The sequence below is a fragment of the Euphorbia lathyris genome, chromosome 6 (assembly GCF_963576675.1).
Source record: "Euphorbia lathyris chromosome 6, ddEupLath1.1, whole genome shotgun sequence".
In the NCBI taxonomy this organism is placed as follows: Eukaryota; Viridiplantae; Streptophyta; class Magnoliopsida; order Malpighiales; family Euphorbiaceae; genus Euphorbia; species Euphorbia lathyris.
Genome location: NC_088915.1, coordinates 36,546,784 through 36,555,595, shown reverse-complemented (window position 1 = coordinate 36,555,595; position 8,812 = coordinate 36,546,784). Strand labels below are relative to the sequence as shown.

Here is an 8,812-nt window from a genome sequence, read left to right as displayed (position 1 = left end):
TTGCTCTTGTTCGAATTTGATATCGAATATGTAACGAAGAAGGTTATTAAAGGGAGAGCCGTAGCGGAATTTCTGGCCAATCAGCCTCTAAGTGCGGAAGGGGAAGAGATAAACTATGATTTCCCCGATGAGCACTTGAGCGCAATAGAAGTCATACCGTGGAAAATGTTCTTCGATGGAGCGGTTAACTCAAATGGAGCCGGGGTAGGAGTGCTACTTATCTCACCAGAAGGAGAAAGGGTCCCAATGGCAAAGAAGTTATCCTTCCCTCTCACCAATAATATGGCCGAGTATGAAGCGTGCATCTACGGGTTAGAGTCATTAGCAGCACTGGGAGCATCATATGTTGAAATCTGGGCCGACTCAAAACTGATTATCGAAGAAGCACAGGGAAACTGGGAAGTAAGGGAAGAAAGGTTGCGTCCATACCTAGACCAGTTGGAAGGACTGACGCAGAGATTCAGCGAGTGTCGTTTTTATCACATTCCTCGAGCACAGAATCAGGCAGCGGATGCTTTGGCCACTTTGGTGTCGGTATGGGATAATCCTCGGAACCTTGCCTCAAAGCCTTTGGTATTGAGGAGGTCTCACAAACCATGCTACGAAGATGTAATGCTGTTGGGGGCAGATGAAAAGCCTTGGTGTTTCGATATCGTAAACTTCATAAAAAGTGGGGCATACCCGGCAGAATCAGAATTTAGGGATCAGGCTGTGATTAGAAGATTAGCTCAGCAATTTGTCATCCACAATGACTTGCTTTACAAAAGACACCCCGATGGTTTACAATTGAGGTGCTTGGATGCGGGAGAAGCCCGTGAGGCAATGGAGTCAGTACACTCGGGAATTTGTGGAGCCCATATGGGAGGAGCAGTATTGGCAAAGAAAATCGTGAGGCAAGGCTTCTATTGGCTCACCATGGAAAGAGATTGTAACGAATATGCGAAGAAATGCCATGATTGTCAAATCCACGGAGATTATAATCACTTACTAGCTATGGAACTACACGTGTTAGCACCCATTTGGCCGTTTGCGGCTTGGGGCATTGATATCATCGGGGAGGTGAGGCCTAATGCGTCAAACGGACACAAATTCATTGCAGTCGCCATTGATTACTTCACCAAGTGGGTAGAGGCAGAATCATTTAGCAAGTTGGGGTCTAAACAGATGAGGAAGTTCATTGAAAAGCACTTGATCACCAGGTTCGGATTGCCTCATCACATGATCACGGATAATGGGGTCCAGTTTCAGGGAGAGGTGAGAAGTCTCTTCCAAGAGTACGGTATTGAGCATCATAGGTCTTCTCCGTATCGTCCACAAGCTAATGGCGCAGTAGAGGCGGCTAATAAGAACCTTAAAAGGATTCTCGTAAAGACAGCAGAATCGCACCGGAATTGGCACGAGCAACTTCCACTCGATTTATGGGCTTATCGGATGACGGTTAGAACGTCAACTGGGGCAACGCCGTTCTCCTTGGTATATGGGGCCGAAGCCGTCCTCCCAATTGAGATTGAAAAGCGATCGTTAAGAATCGCAGTAGAAGTAGAGATTCCCGAGACGGAATGGGTGAAGAAGCGATATGAGCAGTTAGCATTGGTGGATGAGAAAAGGATGGAGGCCCTTTACCATGTGCAGTTATATCAGAGAAGGATGGCCCGAGCCTTCAACAAAAAGGTCAAGGCCAGCCCTATCAAAGAAGGGGACCTGGTGCTGAAACAGATCCGAATGACGCACACCGACCCTAAGGGCAAGTTCAGGCCAAACTGGGAAGGACCATTCCTCGTGAAGAAAATCCTAAGCAAAGGGGCGATGAAGCTTACTACTATGGACGGCATGGAGTTCTCCGAACCTACCAATCTGGATAGGCTTAAGAAATACTTTTCGTAAAAAAAAAAGAAAAAAAAGAAAAAAGAAATGAAAATTCCCGATAGGTTGAAAACCCGCAAAGGGCGACCTATGCAACAATAAGGGACATCCCAATAGGTGAAAACCCGAAAGGGCACTCATTTGAAAATTCCGGGATAATAAAAGGAGAGATGAAAAATCGCTGGGACCTGAAAACCGAAAAAAGGCGGGTCCTGGTAACAGTGGTTATATTTTGAGCAATTATGAAAATAATGTATAAGCGGCTAAGTATTTCTATTGTTTGTAAATAAATAAAGGCATTAATATATTCGAAGAGGATGATTGGAATCATTATAATCTACTGAATGCATTGTATTATGAATCATGAGTTATACATTTTCTACCTCTTTCACATAAAAAGCCTACGTCCTATCCACCCCTCTCCCTATATACGAGCTATACATCGGGACAATACTAATGAGAAAACTACAAATAATGAGCCTAATAAGGAGGAACATCCCAGAAGTCCTCAAAGTCCCTCAGAAGAGAAGCCCGCTCCGCAGATAAGGCCTCCTCGGCAACCCGACGACCCTCCTCGGCGGCAAGGCGCCCCGCGGTCTCCACTTGCGTCACATCCTCTGCGGCTAGATGCCCCTCGGTCTCCACCCGCATCATCTCCGACCAGTGAGGGTCTCTCTCTCGATAGACCTGGCCGACCCTGGCATCGGCATCCCGATGCAACTCACTGAACCGCTGCTCATTCGTATGAAGGGCGCTCTGCAAAAAAAGGGAAAAAGAAAAAAAAAGAAAAAAAAACATCAAAACAGACAACAACAAAAGTCATACATACATATGTGCATCACACGCATACATTTCACTACACTAAAACAGAATAAGAATACTCACCAGGTGGTCGGCACAGCGCAGGTTGAGCCGCTCTCTGAAATAACCAGACAACCCCACGTAATCAGTACACGTCTCCCTCGAGGTATGGAGGGCATCCGGGGGATCGAACGGCATCCTCGATGTAAAAATGGGAGGAGCTATCTCAACGCCGGCATAGGCCACTCCTGTCTCGCCATAATGAACTACCGAAAAATCCCTCCCAAAGTCAGGGATAGGTATGCCTAAGTGGGGCCGTTCTGGCCGGGCGGTGCCTGAGGACTCGCCCGCATAGTAAGAAGGCTCGCTCGCAGGCGTCCGGGCCCGAGCACCGTCGAAAAAGTCGGACATCCGAGCGCTCCTCAAGGAACCCTCCTGCATATGAAGACACAATAAGCATCCCTAACCACCTCGTAAATAAAGAATGAAAAAGGGTCAAGCACTCACCGAGATCTCCTCTCGACCAAAAACCGCAGCGACAGCCTCCGCTGAAAACACGTCCGTCCCGGGATCCACGTCCATCGTAACCTCGGGAGGGTCCACCGGAGTCAACAGCGTCGATAAATAGCGAGCGCGACCCCCTGCATGGTCCCACACATCTTGAGGGGCAAACCGGCGGGTCAAGTCGCGATGAATGTCCGACAAAAGTATGGTCCTCACTGCAAACATGGACGCTGGGATCTCGCCAGGGGTCCAATGCGAGGCGCTAACCCCGGTGATGCCCCGGTCGCCCAAGTACCATGCCCGCACGAAAGGACCTGTAAGTACGCACTGCTGCCCCTGGACGCGGGTAACATAAGCGTAATCGGGACCGAAGTCGAGGTCGTCCCATCTAAACCGAATCTGAAAAAAAAAGAAGAGAAAAGTCAGGTGTGATCAAACGAAAATCTAGCATAGTTAGAAGATGTTCACCTGCCCCAAGGTCCGCGAGTCGATCCACGCTAGGAATCGCGCCACTGTCCGCCCCTCCTCGGCGCCTAGATCAAAATCACCCCACCGCGCCATAAGTGGAAGCCTAACCACCCGCGGCCTGCTCCTGCGCGTGCACGGAAGAATCCGCCTCTTGTAAGCCCAAACCTGCTCGTAGAAATGAAGGTTAAAAGCAGAAATCGCGAAAAGAATAAAGAAACAAGCCAAGGATGAATGACGTACCAAGAGAGCAAAGGTGTAACCACCGAAATCCTTGCGCTTCCGGCAAGTGAAATCCAAAAACTTGTACAGAAAAGCCAAGCCGGCTCCTGCCCAATCATAAGACGATACCGCATCCAAGTCACGGAAAGCCTGAATAAGACCCGCGTGTATAGTTCCGCTCTTAGTGCGGAAGATCGTCTTGCCCAAGGCATACAAAAGGAAGCTGCGCGTAGCCTGATCCGTGTCATCTCGGTCACAGAAGTCCCTGCGACCCAATAGTCCAGATGTAGTAACGAACTTCGCCGGGGTGACCTTGACACCCGTGTAGACTCCAGGTCCAATCAAAGTGGATAACTCGGCGCGGTCGACCCGGGGACACACCATGTCAAAGAAGAAGGGGACCGGGATACCGCTACCTCGCAACCTAGTCAACAAGGAGAAGTCGCAGGGCGAGATCGTCATCTCCCCGAATGAGAAGTGAAAAGTATGGGTCGAGTCCACCCATCTCTCGCACAAGGTGCGCAGGCTGAATTGGTCGCATACCCCGTTGGCGCGAGGCAGCGCCAAGATAAAAGGCTCGAAGCCCAACTCTTGTACCCAGGCTTTGGCCACCGGGCTAAGCAAGGCATGCCAAGCATGGATATCCTCTGTGGTCCCGGAAACGCCTATGATCTGGAAAGAACGGAACGGGTAAGTTTAAATCTCGCTCCTAGGCTTACGTCTAATAAAGGTTTGCTAACCTAGTTATTCTTTCGGTTATGTTTAAATCTAACCTAGAGCTCTTTGTCAATTAGGACCGTCATTTCGTTCTTAGGGTCGTTTGTATCAGATTTGATTAATTCATTATTCTTTGATGTTCCACTCTCCCGCGTGCTTGCAAGGAGATTAATCCAATTCTAACGTAGGTTAAAAGCATTTGATTTAGTCGTTTATGTTTTTTTTATTACTATTCACGTGCACTATTCACGTTTTTACTATTCACTTGCACTATTCATGTTTTTACTATTCACATTTTACTATTCGCGTTTTTACTTTACGGTTAGCATGCATTATTCAATGTTTTTACTATTCACGTGCACTATTCACGTGCTTGTGGTTAACATGCATCATTCATGTTTTTACTATTCAGGTGCGCTATTCACGTTTTCACTATTCACGTGCACTATTCACGTGTTATTCACGTTTTTACTGTTGACATGCATTGTTCGTATTTTTACTATTCACATGCATATGGGTCAAATTCTTTCAAAAAAAATAAATAAAGCATTGCTTACGTGCATAGAAATTCGCGTTTTCTAACTAAAGGTCTTCTAAACGGCTTAGAGGTTAGCATGCAAATGATGTTCAAAGTAGGGCTACTAAAGCCTAGAAGTCTAGTCAAAAGATAAAAGAGTAGGGGGTACCTACCTGGTTAATGCTGGTCCGGCTCAGATGAGAATCAGGATCCTGAAAGGGAGCCACTCCCGTCAAGTTCGCAAAACCCACTTCTATGCCCTTCGTGCCATCGTATTTATCTGAATCCATCACAAGAATGCTCAAAGTTAGAAGCTAGAAAGAGAGAGAAGAGAGAGAAGGTGTGGGGTTGAAATGAAACCCCACCACCTTATATAGAAAAAGGGAATGGCATTCCCGTAAATAGCGAAAAAGGTACGACGTGACATAAAGGTAAAAAGTAAATAATTAATTACCAGGTGCACAGACCTCCGATTTGCAGTCCGTTTCAGCCTGCGTTTCTACCAGGAGGTGGTCAATACCCTAAGGATATGACTCCAGACAACAGTCGAAGTTTTACAGAATAGTGGCGCCAGTCAAAATACAGACAACAGTCAATAGAAAAATAATTCTTAGTCTGAAATGTTCCAGACGAAAAGATAAGGACGTTCCTATCAAACAACTCAAATACCCGAGACGATAGCTCCAGTGAAAATACAGACGACAGTGTTTTAGAATTCAGAATTGCTAGAAAGAACCTTTTTGCTTTTGAGCCATCTTACCTACGGTCCACGACCGAGGTTGCTTTTGAGCCATCTTACCTACGGTCCATGACCGAGGTTGCTTTTGAGCCATCTTACCTACGGTCCACGACCGAGGTAGCTTTTGAGCCATCTTACCTATGGTCCACGACCGAGGTAGCTTTTTGAGCCTCCTTACCTTTGGTCCACGACCGAGGTTGCTGTCGAGCCATTTTTACCCGCGATCGATTTAGAGACTAGGGTCGCTAGAAAGAACTATTTACCCGCGGTCGACTTAGGCTAGGATCCTTAAGAAAAAGTCCATCGACAGCCGATTCGAAGGCAAGATAGGAACTTGCGACATGGAGATCAGGTATTCTTCCTCCTACTCTATACGTGTCTTTTACTTTAATATATTTACATTGCATGTGTTGCGTTAGCAAAAACGTTTTCAAAACACACACATCACTGTCAAAATAGAAAAGTAGGGGCAACTGTAGACACCGAGTCGGAGGACCTGTGATGAAAACCTGTAACGAGACGGTTGACGCGGTTGGTTACGGAAGTTTTAAAGCAAAAAAATATAATAAAAAACGAGAGGACCCGTAGGGGTTGCGAGCGTCCAGTGGACGGCTCGCGAGTGCTCAGCAGCGTTGGGCGAGCGCCTAGCGGCAGCCGGCGCACGCCCGACGACAGTTGGACGCGCGCCCGGCAGCGCAGGGTGCACGCCTAATGGCGTCTGGGCGCACACGCCCAACTTACGTTGGGCGGGCACCCGACGACGTTGGACGAACGCCCAACTGCGGTGGGCGAACGCCCAACTGCGGTGGGCGGACGCCCAACTTTCGTTGGGCGAACGCCCAACGTATGTTGGGCGATCGCCCAACTTAAGTTGGGCGTCCGCCCAACCTACTTTGGGCAACGCCCAACTTTAGCCGGGCGTCGCCCAAAGTTTCCGGGGATCCTCGCCTATATAAGGCAAGGATCCCCATGCACAAAAAGAGGGGGAGGAATTTGGGGAGAGCTTTCTCACTCTAGACATTTTTAGAGAGAGAAAGTGAATTTTTTTGAGGAAAATATTTTTTTTCCTCAAAAAGTCCGAATTTCCTAAAAGTTAAATTTTTACTAAAAAACCAAAAAACACCGGAAAATCACGATTCGTGGAATCAACCGACTTCAACTGTCAATACCGAACTTGAGGTATTATCCGAGGACTAGACTCGTTTTATTTTATTTAATTTATTTTCTTTATTTATTTGTTTTTATGTTATAATTTTATTTACTTAGTTAGTTATTTATTTATCACGTTTTATTTAATCTTCCGTATTTATTTAATTTTTGTCTCGTATTAAATAAACGTTTGGTTTTGTTTTGAAATAAAAACCTCGTTTTAATATCCCAATACGAACCGTGATCCGATTCAAAGGTAGTTCGAGATTAAAAAACGTTGTAATTATAAGTTTTTGAAAATATTTCTAAATAACGTTTTGAAATAAAACATTGTTTTAGGAATCTCCGTTATAGACTATGATCCAATTTTGGTAGTTCGGGGATCCAAAACGATAGAATAGATCTAATCTAAAGCTTTTGAATAAATCTGGAAACTGTTGGATTAATTCTGTAATTTTCCGTTTTCTGTCACTAAAGGCTGTTTACCGACGGATTTTCCGTCGGTAAAGCTGCTGAAATGTAAAAAATGTTGTTTGGTCCCTCTTTCTCAACTTTTAGACTTTTGGTCCTTTATATACATATGTATAATTATGTAATATATGCATTCAAGCTATTTTTAAATATTTTGTATATATTTATTTAATGTGTTTGGATATTATTTTTCATTAATTTGATTTGATAAAATTATATGTATATATATAGATTTTCCTTTAAATTCATTTAAACTATTGTTGGCCCAAAATAAAATAAATTTTATTTTTATGTATATAGAAAGCTTATGTTTAATTTAGGGTATAGTTTCTATTTTTGTCTAGAAAATAATGAAAAAATACACTTGTAAACTAACCGCCAACCGATGAGAAAGTCCGGCACTAGCAGGGCGTGTCTTCCAATACGCGGGGCGTAGATCAAGCAACCAGAGAAGGTCTGCTTCAGAGGCTCCAATACGCGGGACGTAACCTCAGAGACGCCACGCGTAAAACTTGGCAACAAGGCGTTTCGAGATCAGAAGCTCCAATACGCGGGGCGTCCATTCTCATACGCAGGACATACTTCCTTACGCGGGACGTAATGCCAAGTACGCCACGCGTACGCACCATCAACAAAACACACCAACTCTAGAAGCTGCACTACGCGGGGTGTAGTCGGACATACGCGGGGCGTAAACTCTCTCTCGGCAGCAGTTGGAAGCAGTCAATGGAAGTTAATGGTAGTTAGTGGAAGTTGAGGTAGTGGGGTGATGTGGCATGGAGGTAGTTGAGTTAGTTGGTGAATAATTACTAAAATGCCACTGAATAATTACCAAAGTTCCACTCCAAAATACTATAAATAGACCCCCTCCCCTTCATTAAAAAACACACTCAACACACAACAAAACCCCTCTCTCAAGCTCCAATGCTTAATCCTTAGTTTTGCTCTTTAGTTCGTAAGTTCTTCCTTTCGTTCTTCATTTTTCGTAGCTTCAGTCCCTCCTTTAGCTTCCTTTAACTTCAATTCAAGTTCCAAAAGCCTCTTTTCAACTTTCTCGACTCAAATTAGTGTTTCTAAGTCGTTACTCTGCTCAAGTTTTCAATTAGAATTCCCTTTCTAAAGTAATTTTCCAGATTCGTCCATCCTTTTTCAAAGCCCAATTCTGTCCATTTAACGTCATTTTTTGCCTTCGATCCCTTCGACAAAGTTGTTCCTAACGTCCTGAATTTCGATCTAGCCTTTTGATTCACTCAATTCCGTGTACAGAAACTCCGTTTACAAGCTGATCTTTGTACCCCAAATTCTTTTAGCTATTCTGCCCAGAATTTCCCAGATTCGACTAGTTGTTTTCAAAGCCAGATTCC

At 45.1% G+C, this 8,812-nt stretch overlaps 1 long non-coding RNA gene across 1 annotated transcript; it reads right to left on the bottom strand.

Annotated features, from left to right (window-relative positions):
• Positions 1 to 2,247: 2,247 nt before the first annotated feature.
• Positions 2,248 to 3,509, bottom strand: LOC136231997 (uncharacterized). Its single transcript, XR_010690227.1, has 3 exons — positions 3,172 to 3,509; positions 2,749 to 3,099; positions 2,248 to 2,619 (listed from the first exon to the last, which is right to left on the bottom strand). It is a non-coding gene; the product is annotated as an uncharacterized lncRNA (long non-coding RNA).
• Between the last annotated feature and the right edge of the window lie 5,303 nt (positions 3,510 to 8,812).